The sequence below is a fragment of the Bufo bufo genome, chromosome 5 (genome assembly GCF_905171765.1).
Source record: "Bufo bufo chromosome 5, aBufBuf1.1, whole genome shotgun sequence".
Lineage (NCBI taxonomy): Eukaryota > Metazoa > Chordata > Amphibia > Anura > Bufonidae > Bufo > Bufo bufo.
Window position 1 is genome coordinate 34,190,058 of NC_053393.1, and position 15,416 is coordinate 34,205,473.

The window sequence follows — 15,416 nt, forward strand, 5'->3', positions numbered from 1 at the left end:
TGTGGCGCAGCTAATGTCACTATCCAGACACCGTCTACCGAAAAACCACACTGGAACACTGGATGTCACAGATATTTTTTGGATGCGCACACTTTACACTGGAGATGTGGCACAGCTAATGTCGCTGTCTGCAGCGGCCTAACTATTGCATGCTATTTAGCGCAGGATGCGCTAAAAATAGATATTGCTGCCACACACAATAGTCCTTAAAAGGACTTTTGGGTCTGTAAAGTTTTAGCTATTGAGCGCAGTTTGTGCTAAAAATATATATTGCTGCTGCCACACACAACAATAGTCCTTAAAAGGACTTTTGGGTCTCTGAAAAGTTTTTCGAAAAAAATTATTCCTATATCACTCCTATATCATTCCTATATCATTCCTATATCATTCCTATGAGCTGAGCACTGCGATTGGCCAGCGCTACAGTATAGGAGAAGAAGACGCCGGCAGGATCAAGTGGGTGGAGCCTAACTACTTGCATACCGGAGGCTATAACCAGAGAACGGAGCGGCGCCCGGGGAAAACAGTAAGTGCAGCGGGATCCCTGGGCGCCGCTCTACACTTCTGTATGGTCAGTTTAGAGGCTTTCTTCTGGTGAAAGGTCCTCTTTAAGCTTCATTCAAGTAAATGTGACCATTCCTGCCCAGGCAGAGATCAGCAGTGCCACTGTGTACGGAAAAGCTTGCCTCCCTTTATTCTCCGAACTGGAGGGAGTCCTGGCAGTGACACGTCTAAGGAGAAAACCTCTTGAAGGATAAAAGCCTGTCTTCCTGCATATGCCTCTAGGGGAAGCTCATGTAGGGATTTATGTCACGACTGTTAATAATAAAAAGTCTTGAGCTCCCCTAGTGGCACCAGAAAAAAAGTTAAAATTTTACTCAGCTTCTCCCAAATACGCCCCTAATTCTAGAAGATCATTCATGGCTTAATTTGAAGAGGTTTCTCTCCTTCTCGATGCTATATCCTTCACGTCTAGTTTTTGAAGAGTCAACCCATTTAAAGAGGTTATCCCAAAAATGAAAACCAGACACCATATAGGACATGACAACCTCTTTTTAACAAAGCTAGGACCAGCCCTGCACCTCACATGGATCCAGAGATCTCCCCATTCATTGCTCTGCTAGATCTATATCAAGCTGACAGCTGAAGGGGCGTGTCTCCGCTCTCCCTATCACAGCTCAGGGGGCGTGTCTCAGCTCTCCCTATCACAGCTTAGGAGGCAGTTGAAGGATGAATCTGAGCATGTGAGGCCTTCTCAGTGAGCAGGACAAAGAAAAAAGGAAAAAACAAACAGCAGGTGGCGCTATACAGATACATTTTATTGAATAACTCAGTGGATATGCTAAAACTTAAATTACATGTAATTACAAAAGTATTCATATCCGGGTGTTGGTTTGAAAACTCTAGAATATTTTTTGCTGGACAGCCCCTTTAAGTCTCCTTCTAACTGTGCGTCAGCTCGAATGTTAAAGTTAATTTTTGGAAGTGCATTTTAATGTTTGCTTTAGTAGAATCAAACTGTAATTAAATGATATCCTTTATGTGCACATAATAATGATACGAGGGAAGGGAAACATTTGACATTTGAAGGTAACATTCAGTGTAACTATCTGGTTAAGAAGATGAATATTGTAATCTGTTAATTAATTGAATCCCCAATTATGAGGTGACACGGAATGGCCTTCAGCAATAACAGTTACAAAACAGATTTATGAGACATAACACAATAGAAATTTATATATGCCTCGATACTGTAGGTAAATAAAGTACATGGGGCATTTATATGACCCGGAGCCTTATACATTTGGAGACTCTCTTAGTAAATTGGTTACTTTTATGCCATATACTGGCAAGAGACCCTTGATAGACTGATTAAAGGTGCTTGTTACTGATGTTTAAGTTCATTCTCTTTACAGTGCCCCCACAGGGAATTAACAGTACTGCAGTCTATGTTTGGAAAAGGAGGGACCATTTTTGGCAGCTCTTTGCTTCTGGTGTGCATACCTGTGGGTTTCAGGGTAAAAAAAAGTCCTGTTCTAAAGGAAACTAAACCAAACCCTCATAGATAAAAAGAAAAAGCATAGCTTAAACCCTTAGGGACCGGGCCATTTTTTACCTTAAGGACCAGGCAATTTTTTGCAAATCTGACATGTGTCACTTTATGTGGTGATAGCTTTAAAACGCTTTTAATTATCCAGGCCATTCTGAGATTGTTTTCTCGTCACATATTGTACTTCATGACATTGGTAAAATTGAGTCCAAAAAAATAATTTTTTTAAATAAAAAAACTCGAAATTTACCCAAAATTTTGAAAAAAATTAGCAAATTTACAAATGTCAATTTCTCTACTTTTTATAATAGTAATACCTCCAAAAATAGTTATTACTTTACATTTCCCCATATGTCTACTTCATGTTTGGATCATTTTGTGAATGCCATTTTATTTTTTGGGGACATTACAAGGCTTAGAAGTTTAGAAGCAAATCTTGAAATTTTTCAGAACATTTCTAAAACCCACTATTTCAGGACCAGTTCAGGGCTGAAGTCACTTCACATAATGGCTTACATAATAGAAACCACCCAAAAATGACCCCATTTTACAAGCTACACCCCTCAAGGTATTCAAAACAGATTTTACAAACTTTGTTAACCCTTTATGTGTTCCACAAGAATTAATGGAAAATAGAGATAAAATTTCACTTTTTTGGCAGATTTTCCATTTGAATCCATTTTTTACAGTTACAAAGCAAGGGTTAACAGTCAAACAAAACTCAATATTTATGGCCCGGATCCTGTAGTTTACAGAAACACCCCATATGTGGTCGTAAACTGCTGTACGGGCACACGGCAGGGCGCAGAAGGAAAGGAACGTCATACGGTTTTTGGATGGCAGATTTTGCTGGACTGTTTTTTTGACACCATATCCCATTTGAAGCACCCCTAGAGTAGAAAATCCCAAAAAGTTACCCCATTTTGGAAACTTCGGGATAAGGTGGCAGTTTTGTTTAGGTACATATGATTTTTTGTTGCTCTATATTACACTTTTTGTGAGGCAAGGTAACACGAAATAGCTGTTTTGACACCGTTTTTATTTTTTGTTATTTACAACATTCATCTTACAGGTTAGATTATGTGGTATTTTTATAGAGCAGGCTGTCACAGACGCGAAAATACCAAATATAACAACTTTTTTAGTTGTTTGTTTCAGTTTTACATAACAAAGCATTTTTGAAAAAAAAAACGTTTTTTTTGTGTCTCCACATTATGAAAGCCGTAGTTTTATTTATATTTTGGGTGACTGTCTTGTGTAGGGGCTCATTTTTTTCGGGATGAGATGACGGTTTGATTGGTACTATTTTCTGGTGCCTATGACTTTTTGATCGCTTGCTATTATACTTTTTGTGATGTAAGGTGACAAAAAATGGCATTTTTTTTACACTTTTTTTTTTTTATAGTATTCACCTGAGGGATTAGGTCATGTGATATTTTTATAGAGCAGGTTATTATGGATGCGGTGATACCTAATATGTCTACTTTTTTTTTACTTATGTAAGTTTTACTCAATGATTTCATTTTTTAAACAAAAAAAAATCTAATGTTTTAGTGTCTCCATAGTCTGAGAGCCATAGCTTTCTCAGTTTTTGAGCGATTATTTTAGGTAGGGTATGATTTTTGTGGAATGAGATGATGGTTTGATTGCCACTATTTTGGGGTGCGTATGACTTTTTGATCACTTACTATTACACTTTTTGTGATGTGAGGTGACAAAAAATGGCTTTTTTTACACTGTTTATTTTTTTATTTTTACGGCATTCACCTGAGGGGTTAGGTCATGTGATATTTTTATAGAGCAGGTTCTTACGGATGCGTCGATACCTAATATGTATACTTTTTTTAATTTACTTTTTAAACAAAAAAATGATGTTTTAGTGTCTCCATATTCTGAGCCATAGTTTTTTTTATTTTTGGGGCGATTGTCTTAGGTAGGGGCCTATTTTTTGTGGGATGAGGTGACGGTTAGATTAGTACTATTTTGGGGGGTATACGCCTTTTTGATCACTTGTTGTTGCACCCTTTGTGATGTAAGGTGACAAAAATGGCTTTTTTTTACACCGTTTTTATTTTTTATTTTTTTATGGTGTTTATCGGACAGGGTGGATAATGTGCTATATTTATAGAGCCGGTCATTACGGACACGGCGATTCCTAATATGTGTGTTTTCTCATTATAAAATAAGGGGAAAGGGGCATTTTTTTTCTTTTTTTACTTTATAAATTTTATTACTTTATAAATTTTATTAAAAACACATTTTTCTTTACTTTTTTTTCTTTACTTTATTTCTGATGTTCACTTTTGGGGGTCTGATCCCCTCTGCAATGCATTACAATTAATCTGTATTGTAATGCATTGCCTGCTCCTCGGCTCCCATAGAAGGCAGTTCCCGATGCCATGGAAGGCATTGGGCAGCCTCTGCACGGCATCGGGCTGCCTTCTGAGACATCAAGTACCCGCCACAGCAGCACACGGACTCGATGGGCTCACTCAAACACAAACCCCTTCTATGCCGCGGTCAGCAGCATGGAAGGGGTTAATCCGCAGTGATCGCCTGAGCCGTACAGCGTGGGACACAGGCCGGAAGGCCTTCACCGCTTCACTGAGTGTCATGGAGGTAAGTAAGTGAGTTAATTTTTTTTTTTTTAACACTATGCTGTTGCCCAGAATGGGGAAGGGGGGGGGGAGAGGAGCACTATGAGGGCATCTACTAGGGGGCATTATACTGGCACACATGGGGGGAGAAGAGCACTATGGGGACATCTACTGTGGGCATTATACTGGCACACATGGGGGGAGAGGAGCACTATGGGGGCATCTACAGGGAGCCCTGTATATTATAATTATACTGGCACTATGGGGGGGGGGAGGAGCCATATGAGGGCATCTACTGGGGGCCCTATATATTGACATTATATACTGTCACACATGTGGGGCACTATGGAGAAGTAGGGGAGAGGAGCACTATGGGGGCTTCTGCTGGGGGGCATTATATAGGGGTATTTTATACTGGCACAAACTATATGTGCAATATGGGGGTGGGGATGAGTACCATAGTAGCATTTCATACTGGCATACATTACTATAGGGAAGGGGGGAGAGGAACATTATCGGGGCATCTACTTGGGGCACTCTATAGGGGCATTTTATACTGGCACATTACGTCAGGCACCATGGAACAGGGAGAGGAGCAATATGGGGGCATCTACTGGAGGCACTATATAGGAGTTATCAACAAGGTCCCTTTTAGAGACCCTCGGGCTATTATTAATTATATTCTAATGGTCTGTAGGACCATAAATCCCTGTAGGGGTCCCTAACTAATATTTAAAATCTTATCTTTATTGTTAAACTACAAAAAAAATTTTTTATATAAGAAATATAAGGGAAAAAAGAACACAATTAAAATTGTCAGTTACCAATGGAGTATGAGATAATTATTGTTGCTGCTGGTTGCTTGCTACAACCATTATTAGCCTATTAGTATCTGTGGATTGCAGAGTGCATGGGAATGTTGTTCCATATATGTATTCACATTTATCCTGTGGGGGTCATAAGTTGGTGTTTGGTATCCAACTCGTCCTGAGATTGATATAGACGCGAGTATTCCAGTTTCATTTGTGCACCATAGCGTGTCCTATTCACAAAATCACACTTTCAAAGTACTTGTGTCAAGAGAATGCAAGGAGCTACCACTGTCTAGCCCAAACACTGAGGGCAACAATTTGGTTAACAGTGTTGCCACCCCTTCGGGCTGACACTATTGTAGCAATTCGCAAGTAGACACACTTTGCTAGTGTAATTGTACTGTTACCTCCATTTGTGTTTATGGAGGTCAGTGTAACATCGCTCTATACCCACTCCCTTTCTGTATGCAGCTCTGTTTTGTGCAGCTCTGTCTCACCTCTATACTGTATTAGAGCACTGCGAGTCAATTGTACACCACTCTGTATTTGATCCCTCACTATTATTCAGCTCTGGATCCCTACGCTACTCATGAACCATGAACTTTTCTCTCTGCTCCGTAACTGTCTAAAAATAGATCGCACTATACCGCCCCTCCCGACATGTTTCGCCACAGACTGTGGCTTCGTCAGGGGATGTGGGGTATGGATAGACGCGCGCGCTCGTACAGACCTCCCTTTATGTTTATTAGCATCCCACCCTCCTGTTTGTCCCAGCCAATCCCTGACCGTTCACTGACGCACATCCTCTAGTCCGTGCATGTGTCCTATCAGCTGCGCCTCCTTGTTCCGTCCATCGCCGATGACGTAAGGTAAACAATATTCAATGTTGTTTATATGATATTCATACCGGTCTATCAACAAGGAGGCGATCGCTGATAATCACAGGTGACATAGGGTAAATAGTACTCAATTTTGTCCACGATGTTAATATCGGTATATCCATAAAAGCGACCATCACTGATGATCGCTCATGGTATGAGATAATCAGTACCCATTTTTGTTTGCATTATATTTTTGTCAATCTGTCAGTGGATAAAGTGATCTTATTCCAAATCACTTCCCCATCAAATGCGAGATCTCTTACATGAGGATCAATCTATCATTTGATCATAGTACATGTAATCATGTCACTTATTTATTAGTATACAGATATATATACAACTAACTGATCTTGTGCTTTTATATTTAGAGGTATACTTGTAGTTATACCTCTGGTTTCTATACTTCTTTTAGTATGGATTATATCTATTTATGCCTACTTCCACACTGTATGTTTGTAATATATCTTATATACTCTAATGGCTAGTGTGTTATTAATCTTATAAAAATTAAGGAATTTGCAAACATATGATGCAAACAAGGGTTACTGTTTTTATTAATTAATATCACCTTCTGCAGATTATACATGACACTTGGGGATGTTTTAATGATTATATTAGGAATAATTTTTATTTTTACGATTATTTATTTGACTAGGAATAACTCCCTTATATTCAGGGGGTTGGACTGCTTTAAAGATATATATATATATATATATATATATATATATATAGGAGTATTTTAAACTGGTGCAAAATTATGGGGCACTATGGGGACATTAGCTCAACTAGGGGCACTAAGAGGGTTTTTTGGGGGCACACAGTAGGGGGCATCGGCACACATTATGAAGGCACTATAGGGACATTGGCTCTACAAGGGGCACTTAGAGGAGGTATTTTTTTACTGCCACATAAGAGGACTTTTTTTGCATCATTATTTTTGGGGGAAATTATGTTTATTAGTGTCAGGAAAACTATTTGCTTGGCGCAGTTATTTTTTTGCGCACTGTGTGCCAATAATTATTGAAGGGACACTATCTAGTACTAGTATTTTCAGGGAGTTTATCTGTTTATGCAGTATATTATTGGGGAGCACAGCAGGCACAGGATGGGGTGTTCAGAAGGTTGGAGGATGTTGGAAAAGAAGGAAATTAAGATGTCTGTCTGTTAAAACTCTGCAGAGAGAAAAGACGGCTGAAAGGAATCATCACGGTGGTCTGGTCTGAAAGGAGAAGATGAGGAAAGAGAAGATCTAAGAAGACATCACTGGATGTACAAGGTATATGGCGCTGTATTAGGCTACTTTTACATCTGCGTTAGTGATTCTGACAGGCTGTTCCAGCTGAGAATTCACTGGATCCGGCACTGCTGGATGCAGACAGAATGCCCGCCAGCCCCATTAACTATAATGGGGTACGGTAGAGATCCGGTCACAATCTGGCAAAAATGCAGAGAATCAGCGGGACATAAACTGCTGCATGCTGTGCTTTGTGTCTGGACGGATCGTAGTGCCGCGGGTGTGAAAGTAGCCTTACCTTGTATGTTTTGTATTGCTGTATGTAATATTAGGAGGCAATAGGTTAGGTTGAGAATTTGGCATGGGGGGTGGAGGGGCCCAGGCACATTCTTTGCACTGGGGCCCTCTGCTGTCTGTGTCCGTTCCTGCTCAGTTCTATTCTTCAACTACCGCTAGCTGCAGCAAAAGGACATACCCCCAGAGGAATGACATGCCCCCTCAGCTGCCAACGTCAAATAAATCTAGCAGAAGAATTGAAGCAATGAATGGGGAGAGGGCTGGTCCTAGCTTTGTTAGAAAGAGATTGTCCTGTACTAGACTATGTATGATTTTCATTTTTTACATTAATCATGGGATAACCTCTTAAAGTTAAGTTTGTCTTTAGCTCTTTCTGCATGGATATCTGCAAGCTGCTACATAAAGGAGTTTTAGCAGATTTCCTGCAATCAGAGAAGTGCCTGCTTCCTCCCAGCCTCTCCATCTTTGGCTGGGGACCGGCTTTGTGCACTAGCATGAACTCCCATTGAAAACAGGAAGTTTGGGGAAGGGGCGGGGCTTAACACTGCATTCACTTTGAAGGGGTTGTCTGGGTTCAGAGCTGAACCAGAACATAAGCTCCCATTCACACATTTAGCCTGTATCAGTGCATCTTTGGAGCATTTCTTGTTCCAGTGCTCCCCTTTGCCTGCAGGGCAAGGGCTGTTTGCTTATTCCTGGTGACGTAGTAGGCATTTTTTTCAATATGCTAGGTGGAGGCTTACGCCTAGCAGTGATCCCACTTGGATTAGTAGAACTACAGGTAACAGCACTCTGCTAGTCAATTGCACAAAGATATAAGCAAACACTGAAAGAATAAATGCTTGGTGGTCATACTTACTGCAAATGCAGCTAGAAGCTCTTTGCGAATATAATTGATCAAAAATATTTCGGGCCCATCTACCGCTCGTCAAGGTAGCTTCTAATCAGATGGGTCCTACTCTAACATGCCTCTCCTGGGCTTACAGCCTACAATCTGGGCAAAGTAGTACCAATCTGTATCCTACGCATGCCTCTCCCAGGCTGTGGGCCTGCAGTATGGGCTGGGTAGAATACAGCTGTACAAGCTATCTGATTAAAAGCACATGGTAAATGGGCTGGTGGTGCACGGTTCAATCTCACCACCAGGGTAATTAAAGCGTAATGTGCCTGGTTCACCAGCAGGTGGCAGCAACATTGGCGGTGTGTTAGTTCCCTGTAGAGGAACCTTCTAGTTCCCTTCCAGTCCTCTCTAGAGAGGGAGGAGTTAGTTAGTGTTAGTCAGTCTAGCCTACACCCTCCTGGGGAAAGGTTGTGTGTTGGCTAGCAGAGCACTGTCTGCTCTGCTGGGCCTGCAGGCCCTGCCTGTAAAGTTCCACATGGTTGCTTTTCCCCCCCTGGGCTCGTATTGCCTACAAGTAAAGATTAAGGAGAGCAATAGGAAAAACCTCATTGTGAAAAAAAAAACCTGAAAAAATGATTTATAAGTACAGGGAAAGGATAGGGAGGAATCATTTCACAGCATCTTAGTGCAGGGAGAGATTTCAGAAGGCGCTAGGGACAGTGCTAGAAAAGTGTTTTACAAGTGCAGGGAAAGATTATTTGGGGATCCAAATAGCCATTATGCAGCTCTGTCATTCCAGCAATTTGTTCTTGCTATGCGGGTGCAAGTGCTATGTTGAAAAGCCTTTAGTTGCCCGTACAAAAGGAAAAATATATATGCACTTCACTGTTGCAGTTATTTGGGGTGAAAGCGTTGAGTGGCCTATTTCCGTGCAAAAATAAAAATATATACGCACTTCACTGTTGCAGTTATTTGTGGTGAAAGCGTTTAGTTGCCTATTTCAGTACAGAAAGAAAAATATATAAGCATTTCACTTCTGCAGTTATTTGTGGTGAAAGCGTTTAGTGGCCTATTTCAGTACAGAAAGAAAATTACTGTATATACACATTTAACTTCTGCAGTTATATCTGGTGAAAGCGTTTAGTGGCCTAATTCAGCACACAAAGAAAAATATATTCTCAGTTGACTGCTGCAGTTATATGTGTTAAAAACATTTAGTGGCCTATTTCAGTACAAAAAGAAAAAAATATACGCAGTTCACTGTTGCAGTTATTTGCGGTGAAAGCGTTTAGTGGCCTATTTCAGTACAGAAAGAGAAATATATTCTCAGTTCACTTCTGCAGTTATGTGTTGAAAGCATTAAGTGGCCTATTTCAGTACAAAAAAAAATAATATATGCGCATTTCACTGTTGCAGTTAAATGTGGTGAAAGCATTTAGTGACCTATTTCAGCACAAATAGTGGCCTGGCTGACATCATCATTTATTTGACCTTTCTTCTGATCTGTCAGAAGGAAGGAAAAATGAGACGCACAACAGATCCTGTCTGTGTAGCAGCTGTAAGGCCTGTATGGTCCCATCAGAATTGGCTTATGATTTGGTAGCCAAAAGCAGGAGTGGGTACAAAACACAGAAGACATGCAAATATTCCATTCACGTGTCATCTCTGTTTTAGATCCACTCCTGTTTTTTTTTGGCATTAGCAATACTGATGGATTACTGACCAAATGCTGACCGAGTGAAGGCGGATGCTCCACAGACAGGATCCGTTTTTTGTAGGTTATTGTTCTGATGGATCAGAGGATGAGAAAATTAATCAGTGACGTCAACACAAACTTACTGCTGACACCCTCTCCACTCTATCGGGGGGCTCTACTTGTATACACGTTTAATAGAACAGGTTCTGTAGACATCTATGTGGAATCAGCTGGCTACGATGTAAAAGGAGTGCGCTTCTTCTTGGTGCTAACATCGACCTTTAAGGCTGAGTTCATACTTGAGTTATTTGGTCAGTTTTGGCCCCGTGACTGCCCAACTAAATGAAGTGTGCAGTGATTCTAGGAGCGACGCCTGTCATCTGCATGTCATACGGACTCACAGTATTATTTCACTACCAAAGCAGACTACCTATGAGTGTTACTGCAAGGCACAGTGTTTTACACCACTATAAAGGCTCTCAGCAGCCAGGAAATAGCCATTTTTAACGTAATTCTCCGCGAATATATTCGGATCGAACCAAATTTTTCCCGAAAAATCCGGCGAACTGGCGAATAGAATTTTTAAAAAATTTGCTCATCTCTACCTACAAGCCAAGCTAAGTATGCTTGAAGCCAGGAAGAAGTTCCTAGGACTAAAGATAAAGTAAGAGACAGACTATAGCTAAGCAAAGTTCCAGCAGAAGAGGAAACGTTCCTGTTTTACCCAACTAAAAGGCTGAGAAAGCTACAGTATAGCAGAGCTGAAATTGTTGCTGAAGTGTTTGCCTGCCAAAGTTAAGCTAGTTACTACTGATGACCAAGATATCGTTTGGAAATTGTTTGGATTACTGTTTATTCCAAGTAAAGCTGTGTTCAACGTTACTACATGTCTGGACTCCATTTATTCTACTTATTCATCACCTAAGTTCAACAACCCTTTTTGCACTTGCTTCAGACTACACCACTTCTGGGATCCAAGGATATCAAGGTAGGAGCACCGTGAAAGGTGCATACAACATCTACAGAGACATTGTAGGCCACTCTGGCAATCCTACATCTGCATACTCACATTTATACCATCTACAAAGGGGACTCCATGTCCTTGTTGCTTAACTGCAACTGGTGTCACAATTACTTTCTATATAAGAGGGACATATTTCGTAGACACCTCCTAAGGGGCAAGAGATACCCCAGGCGCCTGGCTTTAGGCTGCTGCAATAAATTGGCATCACAAACAGGATTCAGAACAGTAACATAACTGTGTGCTATTACAAACAGGATAAGAGCAGGATTCGAACAACGCTAATTTGTGTGCCTACCAACTTTATTAGCCTATTGTAACGGTCGCGTACACACACACACAGGGGGGAGGGAAGTGACCACTGCGCTCCACCCTTACCCCTGGCCCTGCCTACTTGCCTCACGAGTCCTAATGACAGGGGACAACTGGACGGCAATCCCTAACTTGGAGTAAGTGCAGGGATGACAGACAGACAAACAACAGGACGTGAACGGACCGAGTCAATACCAGGAAAGCTGCAAAGTACAAATGGAGCAAGCAGAGAATTGTCAGGAGAAGCCAGGGTCATAAATACCAGGAGAGCAGAGAAGTACAAGAGGAGTCCTAAGAGAGTAGTCAGGTGGGAGCCGAGGTCACAATACCAGGACGGAAGCGCAGTACAAGAGGAGCAGGCAAGAGGATGGTCAGGAACAGGATCAGGTAAGTATTCAGCAGTCCAACAAATAGCCAGGAACCTAGAAATTAACAGGCAACCTGTAACCAGCAGGCTGCCTGTATTTATAGTGGGGAGTGAGGGTCATGTGACGTGGCCAGCGTCACATGACCGACAGACCAACCAGTCGAGCACCGAGTGATCAGCTCGGCGCTCAAGGCAGACTAGGAGCAGGGAGCCACCCAGCTAGTAAAGCCGCCCTGGGAATGAGGTCAAACACAGAACCTCACTCCAAAAGCTAAGCAACAGTTCTGCGGGCAATGGGGGACCGAGTGCACCTTCGGAACCCCGTGACACCTATTGGATTTACAAATTGCCTTCAAAAACGACTTTAATGTGTTTGCTGCGGAGGGACCGGCGAAAAATGCTGGCGCCCAAAGAGTTAATTTGCCATCTTTACACTTATGGCGCAGCTTCTTCATTCTCACCAAAAGCTGGAAACCAAAGGAACGCCACCTCTGGAAGTGCGAAAACCTAGCCCTGCCTACAGGGAACCACTTCACTGTATGGAAGAGGAAAGGATAAACTCTGCCTCTGAAGTCCAACCTTCATTTCCTACCTATTCCAGCGCCAGAGGAGACAACATGGCGGCACCTCACTCGAGCGGTGAGTATAAGCTCCCTGAAGCAAGAGCCCCTCCATCATCCCCAGTGCTTGCCAAAGAGACAGAGAATGATAAGCTGGCGCCTAAGTCGCAGCGCAAGCGACACCGGTGGAAGGAGCAGCAGGCCATCCCTGTGCCGACTGCTCAGGAGGAAATAGATACAGTGTGTCTTTTGCCATATGGGTCTCGGCCTGTGATACGCCCGCGCCTGGTTAGAGTGTTGCATCCGATAAGCCTGTCAGACACCATGCAGCTTGTTCCGTAGGGCTCCCCTAGCCGGCTGACCCAGCTGAGGACTCCAGTGCCAGAAGATGTCGCTGAAGGACAAAATGTGCAGCAGGGTACGGAGCGTCCGGACACTGATCGCGATACCCAGATGGGAGCTGCAAGCTTCCCTATGGCCCCCTTGAGGATGGAGGAGAATGATAACCTCATCTAGGAGGCCTGGAAGGAACACGTTTCGCGCCAGAGAGCTAATTGGCTTCAGACCCCGCCTCCGATACCTGAGAAGATCCTCGCGGAGCTGAGTCGAAGCCCCAACCAGGTCGTGCCGAACCCAGACGGATCATCTGGAGACCTTCCGAAGGAACAGGACCCACCTCTGCTGGAACCCGGTGATGGTCCCAATGGAGTCCGGAATTGTCTGTAGGAGCTGGACTACCTCTACATTTAAAGAACATTGACTTTGCGAGCGACGGCATGGACTATTCCTGAAGGGTGAGGGCCTGTTGGCATATTGTGTTTTTTAACATGTTTCTGTTTCAGGTTGCCCCCGTTTTGCCCTCACCCGGATGGTCATGATTTGTTAGGCAGATATGGTGGCAGATATGTGTGGGCTGGCATGAGGAAATTCAATTACATGTGGTTGTCACAGGTGTTGAATTCCTCAGAGATCCATGACATTTGAGATCTCGGAGTAGGCAGCAACAGCGGGGACCTCCCTCCTTGGGCTGATAAGGGTACTGTCATCAGACCACTGGGTGGCGGCCATTGCTACCTCCTCTTCATCATCCGATGTCAAGAATGGCTGCGCATCGGTAAGGTCTGGGAATGGATGAGAAAATAATTCCTCTAACTCAAGTGAAAGGGCTATGGTGGTGGTGGTGGTGATGTCTTTGGAGGTGCACAAAGCAGAGACTGAGGAGGGTGCAGATACAGAGGATGAGAAGGGTGCAGAAGCGGAAGGCTGAATGAGCCACTCAACCAACTTTGGTGAGCCACTCAACCAACTCTGGTGTGCCTTCTCCAACTTCCCACTTAAGCTTCCAGCCTGGTGCACCTGACCGACCCCTACCACCCCTGCGGAATGGCCTGCCTCTTCCTCTTCCTGTCATTTTCAAAATGACCCTATGCCAAAGTCTCTAGAGAAGAGCAGTATTTGTGGAAGCAGGTATATAGCACCCCTCAATCTGTATTTTGTGGAAGCAGATATATCAATCCCCTTAATCAGTATTTTGTGGAAGCAGGTACATCGCAGGCCTCAATAAATATGTTGTGGAAGCAGGTATATCAAACCCCTTAATCAGTATTCTGTTGAAGTAGGTATCTCACACACCTTAATCAATATTTGGTTGAAGCAGGTATATCAATCCCTTTAATCAGTATTTTGTGGAAGCAGGTATATCACAGGCCTCAATCAATATTTGGTGGATGCAGGTATATCAATCCCCTTAATCAGTATTTTTGGAAGCAGGTATATCACAGGCCTCAATCAATATTTGGTGGAAACAGGTATATCAAGCCTCTTAATCAATATTTTGTGGAAGCAGGTATATCATAGGCCTCAATCAATATTTTGTGGAAGCAGGTATATCAATCCCCTTAATCAGTATTTTGTGGAAGCAGGTATATCAATCCCCTTAATCAGTATTTTGTGGAAGCAGGTATATCGCAGGCCTCAATCAATTATACCTGGTCCTGTAGCATGTGCCTGAGTATTTCTTCTGAGCAAAACGCCAGCCTGGCTTGAGTTTGTGGGAATTTTATCAGCTTCCCAATGTGAAATGTTGCTTTAAGTTATGAAGTGTAATGACCGGCGTCACGCAGAGGGAGGGAAATGGGAAGGCCCTGTCCAAGGGAGAGGGAAAGGTGGTGACCCCTGACTCACCTTGCGGCTGGCACCTGACTGCCCTGACGTCCCTAGACGGGTTCCTCACCCGTACGCCGATCACGTGCCTAAACCCTGGCTTTCCCTAAGATGAGCCCTGTGTAGTGAACGGGGCGGTGGGATCACTAGTCCGCACCACTGACACTAAAGGAAAACACCAAGGAGAGTACAGACAATACAGACAAAACATATAATCCCAGGTGGGCGACAACAGCAGACCACCAAGGCCCACAGGGATCCGGAGGGTAACACTCTGGAACAACAACCAGGGAACACAGTTACACAGCTCCAGTGGGTCAGTATAAAAGTCCAGGCAGGAAGCTCTATATCTGGCAACCAGAGAAGTGTGAGAGGGGAATATAAGGAGGTTGGGAGTGCTGGACAAGAAACAGCTGAGGAGAAGGAGCTACGGATCCCTGAGTGAGCCAAAAAGGGTTGCAAGGCAAACCCAGAAAGCTACCATAAAGAAACAGCACTATGTTTCTACATAGAGCGCGCAGCCACCCGCTGCAACTTCCTGACCCCGGGTATAACGGAGTCAGGCGTGGCTCTTGACACCCTCGT

General features: G+C 43.1%; 1 long non-coding RNA gene across 1 annotated transcript; it reads right to left on the bottom strand.

Annotated features, from left to right (window-relative positions):
• Positions 1-1,272: 1,272 nt before the first annotated feature.
• Positions 1,273-10,790, bottom strand: LOC121001689. Its single transcript, XR_005779111.1, has 3 exons — positions 10,780-10,790; positions 7,668-7,670; positions 1,273-1,437 (listed from the first exon to the last, which is right to left on the bottom strand). It is a non-coding gene; the product is annotated as an uncharacterized LOC121001689 (long non-coding RNA).
• Between the last annotated feature and the right edge of the window lie 4,626 nt (positions 10,791-15,416).